The sequence below is a fragment of the Halichoerus grypus genome, chromosome 3, assembly GCF_964656455.1.
Source record: "Halichoerus grypus chromosome 3, mHalGry1.hap1.1, whole genome shotgun sequence".
In the NCBI taxonomy this organism is placed as follows: domain Eukaryota; kingdom Metazoa; phylum Chordata; class Mammalia; order Carnivora; family Phocidae; genus Halichoerus; species Halichoerus grypus.
In genome coordinates, this window is record NC_135714.1 from 125,391,741 (window position 1) to 125,408,655 (window position 16,915).

A 16,915-nucleotide genomic window follows, 5' to 3' on the forward strand; every position below is an offset into this window, starting at 1 on the left:
CACCTGGAACAGACCTCTTCATTGATCACTGACAGCCTCTCTTCCACAAAGGCAGAATATGAGGGTACAGATGTTCTTGGGATATACCATCAAAGATGTGTGTGAAAGAGAGACAGAAAGAGACAAAGGGAGAGAAGGAGTGAGAATTGGTGGAATGCTAATGGCTCAGGTAATTGGGCCACTTTTAATAGTTTTCAATTTATTTCAGAGTAATAGTTACTTACCTCACTTAAAATTTGTGGTATAGCACTCATTTGCTTGCTGCTCTTCAATTGTTCTCCAGCAATTACAGAACTGAGTTCAAGTTCTTTAGATTGTCTTCCTGGGCCGGTAATAATTGGATGTTGTCTACCCCTCTAGAATCATTTCCCAGCACTTCTACCTCTCACATAGTACAATTCGAAAGCTTTCTACTTTCAGATATGCTTCTGCATTCAGCCTTATCTTGCCTTCTTTATGTAATCCCTTAAGGAAGTCCCCCTCACCCCCATCTCTGGTGAACTGCTAAGCTTCTTCAAAACTCACTGAAGCTCTGATATCACTTTTCTATCATTCTCAGATTCCTTTGGATAGAATTTACAAGTCCTATCTTTAAAACACTTCTTCATTTTGTACATTCTACAATTGTACTGATTTTAATATTAATTTTTCCCCCATGTATCTTTATTATAGTGCAGTTTCTCAACCTCAGCACTATGGATATTTTGGACCAGTTAAGTCTTGATTGTGCTCGTCTGTACTACATATTGTCGAACGCTTAGTAGCATCCCTGGCTTCTGCCCCCTAGATGCCAATAGCATCTCTCCAAGTTTTGACAACCAAAAATGTCTCCAGATATTGTCAAATATCCCCTGGAGGACAACGCTGGCTCAGTTATCGTGTAAGCCCCTCCGAGGCTGTACTTTGTCTTTTTCATCTTATTAAACTCAGAAGCTAACATAGTACCTGGCTCAAAACATACATTCGGGCAATGTGTAGTGAAGGGATCTGAAGCACAGAAGAATGACACTGCTCTAGCAAAATGCCACAGACTGCCCAGGCAGTGTCCATGGCACCCCTCAGTGATTTCCAAATAATGATATTTTCTAGTTAAATATGCTGTTTCACTACTAAGAAAGACAAAGGAATTCTGTTGTTTTTTTCTAAAAGCAAAGGGCATATTGGAAACGTTTTCTGAGCACTGCGGCCAAAGGCTAGTTTTGACTGTGTAGCTCTTAACACCTTCCAGGCTCACTCCCTGCTCATCTGTTTCTTCGCCCTCTTGAAGCCCCTTCTGCCAGTCCCTACCTCCCCAGCAGTCTCTCCATTGCCCTACACACACAGCAGCGGGGCAGAGCCCCTCACTAGGCACACACAGCTGCTCAGAAGCCAGCCTTCAGCCAAGGTGAATGGCTCCAGTGGGTGACTGCCAAGTCCGTTGTCTGATTCCTGAGCCAGGGCATTTGGAACCTGTTTACTGGGCTTTTATCTGCATTTATCTTTTCAACCAAATGAGTTAAAATTATGTCTTTACCTTTTACTACCGAGGTGGCCTAAATCCCCCTTCTATCTTAATATGACTTCCTACTACAGTCCATTTTCCTCTCTAAGAGAGGGTTAAAACTACTGGAGATGGGAAATGGACTACTTCTAGGAAAACCTTGTGAGTCCAGTTTGGTGCATGTGGGAAGGGTTCAGACTTCCCAGCACCCCAGGGCAGGACTCAAAGAAGATTATTTTATATTTAAAACAGAAGGTAACTTACGGCTTTTCTCCCACCTGCCAAATGGCAGGCCTCACATCCTTCTGTTTGCATAGTAGATTATGGAAAGACAAAGAGACTCTGGAAAACTCAGCATGGTAAAACCAAATGGAGATTACTTTTTTTTCCCTTAAAACAATTGTACACATTAGGAGAGAAGCTAAATCCTTCACCAGCAGCTGATGGGCCAATGTGACAGAGCAGGGCTATCTTCATCCAGTTCTGTTTGCCTTTTGCCTTCTCTGCCTTGGCCTTTGTGAAAATACAAAGCGTCGATTTTATGCTCTTATGTTTAAAACCATCATGGCAGACAACGCAGGTCGGCTATCCCAATTTCCATTTCCAACTCTTTTCTGACTCCCTTCTCCCTTGTTCTGCCTCTAACTAAGAAGCTGGAAACACTGCATACTCACTCTCCCAGCTTCTCTTGAAGCTTGCATGGACATGTCAGGTCTTTTTGCCCAATAGGACCTAAGAATAATTTTGCTGGGAGATTCAAGGAAAGTGCTTGCCTTCTTGATATAAAAGACAGGGGTTTCAAAAAAAAAAAAAAAAGACAAGTGTTTCTTGTGCTGCCCCCTTCCCTTTCTTCCCGCTTCAAATGTGCACATGTTCCTAGAGCTGCAGTCACCCTCTGAAGACTGGGAAGCACGTCTTCCATCAGTAGGCAGCTCCACCGTTCCGCCAAGTGAGGAAAAGAAATCTCTTTCTCCAGACCTGGTAGACAACTGTTCTGTTGTTTGCTGCCAAAAGCACTTACAATGAAAACAGCCGTGTTTATACTCCCATCAAGTCACTATGAAAGGAAATGGGCTTGGTACACCCCTTCTCTCTTCATTGTGCACTTTCACCCAAAATCCATCGGGATACAGTGTGGTTAGTCCAAAATCTGCCTGGCATTGAGCACTAATCTAAGCCAACAATGACATTATAGCTCAAGTTGATTCCAGACGACAGGTTGAAAAATCTAGGTCCTAGTCCTTGGATGCCTGGCTTTCAGATAGCTAGCACTTACTGAATGCTTACTATGTTCTAAGCACTCTTTCAGTGCTGCTTTAAATGAATTAACTCACTTAGTGTTCATAAGAACCTCTGAAGTAAGTCCCAAGATCATACTCCTTTTAAAGATGAGGGAACAAAGACACAGAGTAACTAATTTAGCCAAGGTTACCCAGCTAATAAGTAGCAGATGGCTATAAAGGCTTGGACTTTCTGAGCCAACAGAGTACACATCCTGACGAATATGCGCCTTGAAGGAAAAAACCATTGCCATTCCACATACGTTGGGAAACAGATAAACTCCTATTTGCACCTTTGAGAGAACATCAGAGTTACTACACTGTAAGATAAAATCAGCCATATGAAGGGAAAGGTGATTCTGCCCACATCAGAGAAAAAAGTGCACTTAAAGAAAATAATATTAAATACCAATATGAATAAAAATAACAATAACCACTAACTTCTATTGAGGACGTATCATTTGTCAGGTACTTTGCTAAGTAATTTTCTCCGTCTTTCTATTCAATTCTTGGAACAATACAGAGGAAGTAAGGCAGATACTCAGCTGCCAGTCCCAAAGCAATCGCTCTCCTTCTTTCTTGCTGTCTGAGCCCTAATATTTTTTACTGTGTTTACCACCCTCTTGCCAAGAGCTCAGAGAAGTCTATTCCATCCCCAGCCCAGAGGAACAATCATGACCAGTCACTGTCTATCATCTCCTTTGTCAGCCGCTGATTACAGGTAGGCAGAGTCTTCCTTGAGAAGATCTGCATGTGGTGGAAGATAGGCATGGACAAGCCACCCAGGTCTCTACATATCTATTCTAGTTACTTCTTATGAATGCCATTGTCTTATCTAGTGTGCATCTTGCCAGGACTTTAGGTCTCACATTCTAATTTGGAGAGGACAAAGCTTTTTCTGAAGCCATCTTGTGATGCAGATCTTCCAAGCAAGGGTGCTTGCCTTTCCCCAAACACAGGGCACTTTCTCTTATCCTTGCTCAGTTATTTCTTCTGGTACTGCTCTCCCCACAGCATGCTAGTCTAAATCTTACCTCTTCTGTAGGGCCCAGTTTTAACACTCCCATTTCCCAAATCCCCCCATGATAGTTGGTCTCCCACTTTGTTGTACCACGATAGTATGTTATCTTATTATCCAGCTGAATATTATCTTAATTTGTATGTGTAAGTATACATCCGGCTTCCTTGTTCAGACGATAAATGGAATGAAGGCAAACCTGTGTTTTCTTCATCAGTATAATCTCTACCAAGTGCTTTCTACTAAGTACCTTAAAGAGAGATTTGGACTTTTTTAAAAAAATCAACATTCTGAATCCTATAGCATTAATGGAGTATCTTTATGATTAAATATACAGCCTATTCTTTCTAAAATGAAGCCATTCATTGTTTTCCTCTTCTTCTTCTTCTTCTTCTTTTTTTTTTTTTTACTAAATTGCTACACCCAACGTGGGCCTTGAACTCACGACCCTGAGATCAAGAGTCACACACTTACACACTCTTCAGACTTAGCCACCTGAGCACCTCTGTTCATTCTTTTCTAATTAACATTTTTTAATTGTTACATTTTTGTTTTAATTTTAGAGATACCAAAAGAGAGTAATTTTATGAACTATTACCCTATGTCAAGTTAGGATTTTCAAAGGACTTTTCCTTTTTTCTCCCTTTCCTGCCCCCTTATCCCTCTATTTAGTGATACAGAGAGAGGATAGAGGTCGTGGGTGGTGAATAGAGAAAGCAGGTCTTGTAAGGGCTATGCTGGGGCAGGCGGCAGAAATCAACTCTGTCATGACAGTAACTCTCTGACAGCACAGAGAGGTTGAGAGAAGTACTCACCTGTCAAGGAAAACCATTTAAGGAGCAGGGGCCCTGATTTCAAATCTGGAAACATAAAGCTTTATGGCCTAATAAAGTAGGCTATCTAAGAGAAAGACCCAGATCATTGCAGTTAATATGAACCACATAGCAAGGTAAAAAGAACATAGCAACTGATGACGACTAGAGCCAGTTTGAACATAAAAAGCAACTTCTAAAAACAATGACCATCAGTCTGGTCAGCTTTATAAGTCACATTGAGTTCACTTATATTTTCATAGACTGCAGCACCTCTCTATTTGTGAAGACCCTTTCTCCTGGAGTTTGGTGTTCTATTGCTTCCATATTCCCCTGCTGCTGTGGTCTATTCCTATTTGCATCGTTAGCTGGCTTAATTAGAGAACCAGAGTGCAAGAGTGGGGAACGAACACTCATAAACTTAAATACCCTCTCTGTGTCAGAGGTGTGCTAGATCCATCATGTAGTCCCCAGCACGACCCCATGATGTGTCACTGGCTCCATTTTACAGAAGGGATTGTTTGACCTATGAGTTCATGTGCTTTCGTCACACCATGAATGGTGTGCTTGAAGCACCAGGGCCTCTGGGTAGAGGTGGCAGACACCTGGTCGCAAATGGAAGTAGGAGGTATGATGAGTGTTCACTTGCTGAGCAGAGTGATGTTGTCTATAAATGACTGCGAACTTTACAGCCCTCCATTTGCTATTTGAAAAAGAGCAAAGAAAGCAATTCTTACCAAATGCATGTTCCGCATGGCAAAACCAGTAAGTGGCCAATGCTAAAACTTTTTTTTTTATCCAAGTCAACAGACAAATGTAGCTGGGACAGATAAGATTGACCTTGGGATTCTGAGAAAATTCAAAGATGCAAATGGAGAGCCTTTGGTCAATATTTACTTCTTAATAACTCTTAAAGGATGATAATACTCAATTACAAGGGTGACCACTTAGAACAAAGGGAACACACAGGAGGCCTTCATGACCTACGCCAAACAGGATAGGCTTGTGGAACCTAAAATAAACCCATCACTCAGGAATAACCTATGGGAAATTCAGTCATTATTTCTGTAAGGGTGTGATGTGAAGAAATTACAATTATTTCATTTGCTCGAAATCTCTGAGGTGGGAAATAGGCAATATGAATAAAAGAAAATAGTGTATGTGATCCATCTAAAGCCTTCAACTTAGAGCAAATGAATCAAGATGGAATTGGGGGAGGTCTATTGGGGCTTAGGAAAACTAGAATTGGTTATATTCAGTTAAATCACCAAGGAAATCAGGGACTCAGAATTAAAGTACGACAAGATCTCAAAAATTACCTACTTCAAATCCCTAATCTTACACACTTGGAAACTACAGTCCAGGGATGGTTCTAGAACACCCGATTCTTGACACCCAGGCCAGCATTCTTCTCCTACTTTATGATGTTCTCTAACACATCAGTTAGTTAGGATCAGTTATGAAATATATATAACATATTCTACTATATAACTACTCTCCACAAGTAGTTATAGATTAGAATGAAAATTACCTCAAGCTTCCCCAGGGCCAGATAAGAGCTGCCTTCAACATGGAAATATGAATTACAAATACCGAAATGAGGTTATTCTAAGGGAACTCTAGAGTAAGTTCATCAAAACGTATACAGGAAATATGCCAGGAGAGAGAATTCTAATCTCTAAATAAAATATTAGTCCCTCTGCCACAGAAATATAGTGTACAATTTTATTTATTCTTGTTCAAGAAAAAATAAAACACACCTAGAGAATTCTGGAGATCATGTGTAAAGTCAACTCAAGTACACTTATTCTCATAATTCTCAATTCCTCACTAGAGGAGGAGGACTCCCTCGAATTGACTGAGGTGAGTTAAGAACAAATAAAACAGAGTATTACATTGCTCAGAAATTAATAAACACATGGAGCTCATTACCACAAAAGAAGTACAGGCAAGGAATATAAATGGATTCATAAAGGTTTGACCAAATTTATGAATGTCAGAGTCATAAATGGCTACTGAGAGTACACCTAACCTTTAAGGTTAATGTCAGGGAGGAAAACTATGTCCTTTCCTGGCAAATCCCTTGAGGCCTCTGTTGTCAACACAATATTGGGTTGGACAGAACACCGGGCTTGCCTGGTAGAGCAGTTCTTTTTTTTTTTTTTAAAGATTTTATTTATTTATTTGAGAGAGAGAGAATGAGAGAGAGAGAGAGAGCACATGAGGGGGGAGGGTCAGAGGGAGAAGCAGACTCCCCGCTGAGCAGGGAGCCCGATGTGGGACTCGATCCCAGGACTCCAGGATCATGACCTGAGCCGAAGGCAGTCACTTAACCAACTGAGCCACCCAGGCGCCCTGGCAGAGCAGTTCTTAAATTCCTTTTAACTAATGGGTATCTGCACCAGAGGAACATTCATCTCTTCAATGGGAGCATAAATGAAAAATGTTCCATTTTAGACAGGAAGCTTGATGAAATGCTGCTGTTGGACACTATTATTTACGTAATCAGAGTTGAACAAGAGGAAAAATTTTAGTTTTGGAATCAAAAGAAGGCAAGTGTTGAATCCAGGCCACGCCACTGAGTGGGCCCTGGTGCAAGTTACTTACTTTTCTGCACTCAGCTTTCTTTCTCACATGTGAAACGGGAAGAATCATATCCATGCTACAGACATCTTGCTGAGACTTCTACAAGAAAACGCTCTGTACACTGAAAAACAAAAAATACGTATTATTATGTAGTGACAGTTTTAAGCAAATCTCAGTCACTTTGGGAGAGCGTCTATGAGATACATGAAGACAGAGCGATCCTTGCTTTATTTTTCTGGAGAGAACTGATAAGATTCTTCAAAAAGGACTCTCGTGACCCAAGTTAGATGTCAACTCCCCAAGGCAGAGCTTCTTTCTCCTCTAAATTTCCAGAAACCTCTAGTCATGTCTCATAGCACTTGCATTATTGTTTATAAGATTACTCTCCTTCTTCATTTAACTGTGAGCTCCTCTAAGACAGATGCCTCATCTTATTCATCTTTGCATCCCTAATATTTATCATAGTTCCTGGTATATAGTTAGCACTCAATAGATTTTGAACAAATTACATAATGTGTGGGTGATCCTGCTGTCTCCACTTTACAACAGTAAGGTAAAGAAATGATTCAACTATAAAATGAAATAAGTTAAAAGTGACTAAGGTACAAAATCAAGACTGATCCTCAGTTTTCCTAATTTCTAGACTTCAGTCTCTAAGTCCCTAATTTGGGAATAAGAGCATCTTGGTCCTATTTGCATAAAAAATAAAAAGAAAGACATGGATCATTGGGTACTGAAATATTTACAAATGGCACATATTTGCAATCCTAAAATCACAATCCTAAAAATCCTTTAAAATAAGATGAATATAATTTTTGACCATAACATAAAATTTTAGGTAAGGACAAGATTGCAAAGTCTGATCACCACCATCATCTTCTTCAAAGAGAAAACCTCCAGCTTTGTTATCTGCAGAATTCAATAAAGGGATAAAAATTAATGTGAAAATGCAAACTTCATATTCAGTCCAGGACATGAACCGACAGTTGCAGGTATTTAGATCTTTTTAAATATCTAGGAAATTTTCTCTCCCAATTCATAAAGTTAGAAAGGTAAATAGGAAGTTAAATAAGTATGCATGCCAATAATATAGAAAAAGTATTATATACTGTATATTATATAACCAAGTGGAATTTATCCCAGGTATGCAAGGTATGCAAGACTGTTTAACTTGCAGATGACATGATACTATATATAGAAAACCCTAAAGACTCCACCAAAAAACTACTAGGAACTGATAAATGAATTCAGTAAAATCACAAGTTACAAAATCAATATACAGAAATCCATGCATTTCTATACACTAATTAAGTAGCAGAAAGAGAAATTAAGAAAATAGTCCCATTTAGAATTGCACCAAAAATAATAAAAAACCTAGGAATAAACCCTAACCAAAGAGCTGAAAGACCAGTACTCTGTAAACTATAAAACGCTGATGAAAGAAATTGAAGATGACACAAACAAACGGAAAGATATTCCATGCTCATGGGTTGGGAGAACAAATATTATTAAAATGTCCACACTACCCAAAGCAATCAATAGATTTAATGCAGTTCCCATCAGAATACTAACAGCTTTTTTCACAGAACCAGAACAAATACTCCTAAAATTTGTATAGAACCACAAAAGACCCTGAATAACCAAAGCAATCCTGAAAAAGAAGAACAAAACTGGAGGTATCACAATCCCAGATTTCAAGATATACTACAAAGCTGTAGTAATCAAAACAGTATGGTACTGGCATAAAAATAGACACAAAGGGGCACCTGGGTGGCTCAGTTGGTTAGGCGTCTCCTTTGGCCCAGGTCATGATCCCAGGGTCCTGGGATGGAGTCCCATATCAGGCTCCCTGATCAGCAGGGAGTCTGCTTTTCCCTCTGACCCTCCTCCCTCTCGTGCTCTCTCTCTCACACTCTCTCTCTGATATAAATAAATGAAATCTTAAAAAAAATAGACACAAAGATCAGTAGAACAGAATATAAAGCCCAGAAATAAACCCATGATTAAGTGATCAATTAATTTTCGACAAAGGCATGAATATGCAATGGGAAAAATCTCTTCAACAATGGTGTTGGGAAAACTGGACAGCCACCTGCAAAAGAACGAAATGGGACTGCTTCTTTATACCATACACAAAAATAAACTGAAAATGAATCAAGGACCTTAATGTGAGACCTAAGTCTATAAAAACTCTAGAAGAAAACACAGGCAGTAATTTTTCTGACATCAGTCATTGAAATATTTTTCTAGATATATCTTCTGAGGCAAGGAAAACAAAAGCAAAAATAAACTATAGGGACTACATCAAAATAAAAAGCTTCTGCACAGCAAAAAAAAAAAAAAAAAAATCATCAAAACTAAAAGACAACCTACTGAATGGGAAAAGATATTTGCAAATGACATATTTGATAAAGGGTTACTATCCAAAATATATAAAGAACTTATACAATTCAATGCCAAAAAACCCCCCACAAATAATCCAATTAAAAATAGGCAGAAGACATGAACATTTTTTCAAAGAAGACATTCAGATGGCCAAAAGACACATGAGAAAATGCTCAATATAACTCATCATCAGAAAAATGCAAATAAAAACCACAATGAGGTATCACCTCACACCTCACATCAGAATGGCTAAAATCAAAATTATAAGAAACAACAAGTGTTGGTGAAGATGTGGAGAAAAAGGAACCCCCATGCACTGTTGGTGGGAATGCAAACTGGTACAGCCACTGTGGAAAACAGTATGGAGGTTCTTCAAAAAATTAAAAATGGAATTACCATTTGATCCAGTAATTCCACTACTAGGTATTTACCCAAAGAATACAAAAACACTAATTCAAAGGGATACATGGACCCCTGTGTTTATTGTAGCATTATTTACAATAGCCAAGATATGGAAGCAATCCAAGTGTCTGTCAGTAGATAAATGGATAAAGAAGGTGTGGTATATATATACACAATGGACTATTACTCAGCCTTAAAAAAGAAGAAAATCTTGCCATTTGCAACAACATGGATGGACCTAGAGGGTATAATGATAAGTGAAATAAGTCAGTCAAGGAAAGACAAATACCATATGATTTCACTCATATGTACAATTTAAGAAACAAAACAAATGAATAAAAAAAAAGGGACAAACCAAGAAACAGACTCTTAACTATAGAAAACAAACAGATGGCTACCAGAGGGGAGGTAGATGCGGGGGGGGGGGGGGGAGGTGGTGAAACAGGTGAAGAGGATTAAGAATACACTTGTGATGAGCACTAATATACAGAATTGTCAAATCACTATATTGTACACCTGAAACTAATATAACACTGTATGTTAATTATACTGGAAATAACATTTAAAAAAAATTAATGTAACCTATCATATTAACAGGCTATAAGTGAAAGTCACATGATCACATCAATAAATGCAGAAAAGCATTTGAAAAAATCCAACACCTATTCATGATAAAAACTCTCAGTAAACTAAGAATAGAAGGAAACTTCCTCAAGTTGATAAAGAACAGCTACAAAATATCTACAACTAACATCATACTTAATAGTGAGAAATTAGAAGCTTTCTCACTAAGATCAGGAGCAAGGCAAGGAACTCCCCTTACCATTCCCTTTCACTATTGTACTAGAAGTTCTAGCTAATAAGACAAGAAGAGAAAAAAGGGAAGGGAAAGGAAGGGTATACAGTTTGGGAAGGAAGAAATAAAACTGTCTTTGTTCACAGATGATCATCTATGTAAAAAATCTGTAAGAATAAACAACAACAAAATAACCTCCTGGAACTAACAAGCAATTATAGCAAGGTTGTAGGATACAAGGTTAACATACAAAAGTCAATCTGTCTCCTGCACAACAGCAATGAACAAGTGGAATTTGAAATTAAAAAATAAATACCATTTATAATCACACCCAAAAACACTTAAGTATATAAAGCTAACAAAATCTGAACAAGATCTCTACAGGGAAAACTATAAAACTCTGATGAATAAAATCAAAGAACTAAATAAATGGAGAGATATCTTATATTCATTGATAGGAAGACTCAATATTGTCAAGATGTCAGTTCTTCCCAACCTGATCTATAGATTCAATGCAATCCCAGTCAAAATCCCAGCAAATTATTTTGTGGATTATCAACAAACTGATTCTAAAGTTTGTACAGAGAGGTAAAAGGTAGAACAGCCATAACAATATTAAAGAAGAACAAAGTTGGAGGACTGACATTACCCAACTTCAAGATTCACTATAAAGCTATAGGAATCAAGATAGCATGGTACTGATCAAAGAATAGACAAATAGATCCATGAGACAGGAGAGGGCCCAGAAACAGGTCCCCCATAAATAGTCCACTGATCTTTGACAAAGGAGCAAATATAAAACAATGAGGCAAACATCATCTTTTCACCCAACTCTGTTGGAACAACTGGACATTTACAAGCAAACAGATTGATTTAGACACAGACCTCATACCCTTCACAAAAATTAATTCAAAGTGGATGACAGACCTAGCTAGAAGATGCAAAACTATAAAACCCCTAAAATATAACACAGGAGAAAACCTAGATGACTTGGGTATGGCAATAACTTTTCAGGTACAACACCAAAGGTGTAATCCATGAAAAAAAATAATTGATAAGATGGACTTCATTAAAATTACAAACTTCTGCTCTGTGAGAGACCATGTCAAGAGAACGGGAAGATAAGCCGCAGACTGGGAGAAATATTTGCAAAAGACACATCCGATAAAAGACTGCTATTCAAGATATACAAAGAACTCTTACAACTCAACAATAACAAAACAACCTGATTTAAAGATGGGCCAAAGACCTTCACAGACACCTCCCCAAAGAAGATACACAGATGACAAATTAACATATGAAAAAATATTCCACATCATATGTCATCAAGGAAAAGCAAATTAAAACAACAAGATACCACCACACGCCTACTAGAATGACCAAAATCCCGAATACCGGCAACACCAAATGCTGGTAAGGACATGGAGAAACAGAAATTTTCCCTTATTGCTGGTGGGAATGCAAAATGGTACAGCCACTCTGAAAGGTAATTTGGCTGCTTCTTATAAAACAAGATATACTCTTACCATACCATTCATCAAGTGTGCTTCTTGGCATTTATCTAAAGGGGTTGAAAACTTATGTCCACACAAAAACCTGCACATAGATGTTTACAACAGCTTTCTTCATAATTACCAAAACTTGGATCCAAGCCATGAAAAGACTTGGCAGAACCTTAGATGCATTATTACTAAATGAAAGAAGCTAGCCTGAAAAGGCTACATACTGTAGGCAAAACTATTCCAGAGACAGTAAGAGGATCAGTGGTTGCCAGGGGTTAGGGGTGGGGAGAGATGAATAGGCAGAGCACTGCAGATATTTAGGGCAATGAAACTTCTCTGTATGGTACTATAATAACAGATATATGTCCTTATACATTTGTCCAAACCCACAGGATGAATGCACAGCACCAAGAATGTAATGTAAACCATGAGTGATTGTGTGATGTGTCAGTGGAGTTTCATCAATGACAACAAATATCCCACTCTGCTGGCGGATGTTGATAATGAGGGGAAGCTATGCATGTGTGGGGGCAGGGGGCATATGGGAAATCTCTGTACCTTCCTCTCAATTTTGCTGTGATCCTAACACTGCTCTTAAAAAATAAAGTCTAATAAATAAGTAAATAAGCAATCACGTATATAGATGTATCTGTGTGTGTGTGTGTGTGTGTGTGTGTGTGTGTGTGTCCTTTCCTCACTTTCAAAATAGTTGCAAGGATGAGTGAAATGGGTCAACAGGCCCCGGATAGTAGCATTTTCCTGTGTGCCCAGGAGCTAGCCCAGCCCTTACCGCCGCCTGGGTAGGGCTCGTGTCAGGTTTACTGAGCACCTTCCATTCAGCACTTGCAGCCCTGCTTGCAAAGCTGACCCTTGGCTCCTCTGAATTCGGAAACGCTATCCACTAATATAAACGGTCTCTCTTGTCAAAGGGCCTGGAATGAATGTTTATTTCACGTCTATTCTTCCTCGGCTTATCTGTGGCCAGACTGACTTCTCCGCCCTCAGATTTCAGCCTTTTTATTCTCCAAGGCCAAATTTACATTGGTAGTTAATAATATCCTGGTTTATTCTGACCAACGACACATACATACCTCTCCCGCCTCTCTGCATCCTAAATGCATCCTACACTGACTTTATTGTCACTATTTCCTGCTGTCAGTCTCATATTGGAATAGGCGACACGGCTCTACTTTGTCATGGTGAAAAGTTTATCCTGCAAATTTTCAGTTTCTTAGGTCTTCCGTGAATGGCTGTGCTACTCATGTGTGCTTCTAGGCATCTCCAGGGCTCTGCATTTTAACTTCATACATCTAAAAGCATCTGTACAGAGATAATATTAATGTTATTGCAACAGACAGGCAGAGCCTCATTTCTCTCTGCTTTGACTGAAAATGCCTTTTCGTAGCGAAAATGTGCAGACATTGGCATTTTTGTGTGAGGTCTGAATGTGTGTGGGTCCAGCCATTGGAGGCAGGAAGAAATAAGACACAGCTGCCAGATGGTTTGGCTTAAAAAAAAAAAAAAATACCAGTCAAATTGACTGGTGATCCACAACCATTAAAATTATTTTCCCAAAGGAAAATATTCTGGAGCTGGGAAAAACTCCTAAGTGCACTCTCAGTTGCTTGGCAGAGTGGGGGATCTAAAGGTCACTTATCTTGCCAAATAGCTACTTACCTAAACATGCTGGGTGTTTTAAAATCTGCATACAACTGCTGATCATATTCAAATTTTTTAAATACCTGATTTAGAATTCTGAGTAGGAAGGTAGCTAGTAATAGAAAGATAATCGGAGTCGGAGTTAGGTTCTAGTTTCTACTGCTAATTGATTACCCTTAATGCAGCCCTAAGCCTCAGTTTACTGCTCTGTATAATGGGGATAAAAAAATCTGCTCTGACTAGGTCATAGCCATAGGTTTGTTTAAAGATCTTGTGATAAAAATGCATGGGAATGAACTCTATAAACTGCCTAGTACTACAGAATCTAAGTTGTTGCCATAATACTAAAACAGAAGTTCCTGAAAAAATGACAACTTCATAGGAATCCATGAAAAGCCCTGGTAGAATTAGCAGACCGGCTTTCTGCAGATCATCCACATTGCAACTTTGATTTTGTTGGTTGTTAGCATAATTCTCCTTACGTTGTTTTCTCTATTTTTAGCCCCAATAAACCCTAGAGCAGAGTTGTCTTCCAATAATAAATAATGTTTAGGAAAAAAATCTGGTGCAAAACAATGGTATTTTAAATTTTCACCATGCACACTGGCAACAAGAATTTCAGGAGAAAATAGCTTACTGTTGTCACAGTAGTTTATATGACACTGGTGGTTATGCTGAGACAACACTGCTTCTTCACCTTACACTTCCACTCAGTGTTCCCATGGGGTCCTCACTGATCCTCAGCCTGCCTTCCCACCAGCCCCTGCTCCTTACTGTGGATCGGCTCACTCTAAGCTCCTTGAGGTCAGTGACCTCCTCCCTCGGACTTCTGGGATCCAGATCACTTTCTCAAGTGCAGTAGGAATGCGGTAGAAACTTGCTGCATGAGTGAGGGAGGATGACACATCTCTTCTCCTCAAAGGCCCACAGACTGAGCACCTGGGTGGCTCAGCTGGTTAAGCAACTGCCTTCAACTCAGGTCGTGATCTCCGGGTCCTAGGATCGAACCCTGTGTGGAATCCCGCGTTGGGCTCCTTGCTGCTCAGCAGGGAGCCTGATTCTCTTTCTGCCCTGCCCCCCTGCTCATGCTCTCTCTCTCTCTCTCTCTCAGATAAATAAAATCTTTTTTTTAAAAAGCCCACAGACTAAGGCACTGCAGAGAGAGTCAAATCCCACATCCGGTCATGACTAAACTCAACATCCCCAGATTCCTGTGCCCACTAAATGCGACGATTTTTTTTTCTAAGAAATAACGAGTAAATAAAATGGAATGTCATCTGCCCTGAATGATGCTGTTCTCAAGGATGGGGTTTCTCTATGACCTCTGTACCACACACTATGGAAGAGCAGTGTTCAGGAACATTTTAAAGGCAGAAAGGAGCAAGTACTTTGCAGAGGTCTACGAATTACTACAGAGAGCACTAAAATACTGCCAAATCTCTATTTCTAAGCTATTATCCCATCTCAAACAGAAGAAGTTCATGTTTTAACAGAAGTTTGCTATAACCACTAAGTGAAACTACAACTCTGTAATCTTTAACTGTGTTCCTCATTAGGCCGTGACAACTAGGGACGTATAAGTAACGATCATGACTTTTGAAAGAGCCATGATATTGAGCAGCCATGATCATGAAACTGTGAGGTTATAATATAAAATAAATTAGGCTCAGAGCATATAAGCATTTCAATTAAAAACATACAATAAGAGATACTGTCCCAGAACTCTATTTCTCTAGTTGATCTTTCACCATTCATATTATTCAGCCTAACAAAACCTGGGAGTAATTGAAGAAAAATGTGTAGTACTGAAATCACAAGAACTGAAGTCAAAATACGTAAGTTCTGTTCCAACTTCCACCACTCCGCTCTCTTAGATCCAGTCTGTTGGTATACATTGCACTTTGTGGGTTGATGTGGGGTCGAAAAATGTTATGATAGAGAGTGTAAATTTTTATAAACTCTGCATTCCCATTCTGTTTTTAAAATATGGTTTGTGAGAAATGGATTCAATCAGGAAACTGGCTTTTACTTTTGCTCTTTTTGAAGGCTGAGCTCTTCACACATACTTTTATTTTAATGACTTTATCCAAATAGGAATTCGTGACCCCAAATTATGAGATCATTGCAACACAATTACCCACCACATGGATAAAGCGTTCTCTTCAGGTGTATGTTATCACTAAGCTTTCTTAGGCACTTGATGAAAGTAACTTCAGACACGCCTTAGTTTTGAGGACAAGCTGTGGCATGAGCAATAAATAAGCAAAATTTTAAATATGGACGTGGAGTGATGGAATGCCTCCCTGCTCCCGTATTCAGACGCTGAAATCCCAGCCAACTTGGGCAAAGGCAAGTAGCTTTCCAAGGCAATTGCTAAGCCTCGGTATCTGGAGCAACCAGCCACCTAATGTGAAATTCTTTTCATCTTCCCTCCACACTCCTGTGAAAACCAGGAGGATTTCTGAAAGGCGCGGAGATTCTCAACCCTTGCAACGAGGCGGCTTTCTTCTAGCTCGAGCTCATGAGAGGAAGAACAATTTCACGTTAACCATACACACAAGATGACAGGGAAGGAGGCCAGCTGATGGCACAAAATGCATATGCAAACCCTCCCTTGGAAGCTTGCTTTTCACTATCTTGTACAAAGTTAATGGAGACCAAGGAACTACCATTCCAGAATTGTCGCCCCTTTAATCCTTAATAACCAAATAAAAATGGGCAGCCTGTATTCAGGAGCAGCTCTAGCAAGCAGATCTCCAGGAGACAAGTCTCCCTACAGACTTTCCCTTGATCTTAAAGCTTAACTTGAAACATTTATATGCACGGAGCACCTGGCCAGGAGATGTGAGAAGGCTTTTTTTTCACCTTGGCTCTATTTCTTTCTTTAATAATAAATTCTCGGCTTTCTTTCTTTCCCTTCCTGGAAACTAATTGCATTCTAAATAATGTTTTTTGTTCTTTCTTAATAGTTTAAGAAAAGCAAAACAAACTTGAA

General features: G+C 39.2%; 1 long non-coding RNA gene across 24 annotated transcripts in view; it reads right to left on the reverse strand.

The window, feature by feature from the left end:
- Nucleotides 1-16,915, reverse strand: part of LOC144381380 (uncharacterized) — a 340,649-nt gene that overhangs the window by 97,068 nt on the left and 226,666 nt on the right. For 22 of the 24 annotated variants that reach the window (XR_013446496.1, XR_013446486.1, XR_013446495.1 and 19 more), the window contains one exon: nucleotides 7,198-7,297. This is a non-coding gene — a long non-coding RNA (uncharacterized LOC144381380). Of the gene's footprint in view, nucleotides 1-7,197; nucleotides 7,298-8,942; nucleotides 9,117-16,915 lie in introns of all 24 variants that reach the window. The other 2 variants (XR_013446492.1, XR_013446494.1) reach the window with 1 other exon arrangement.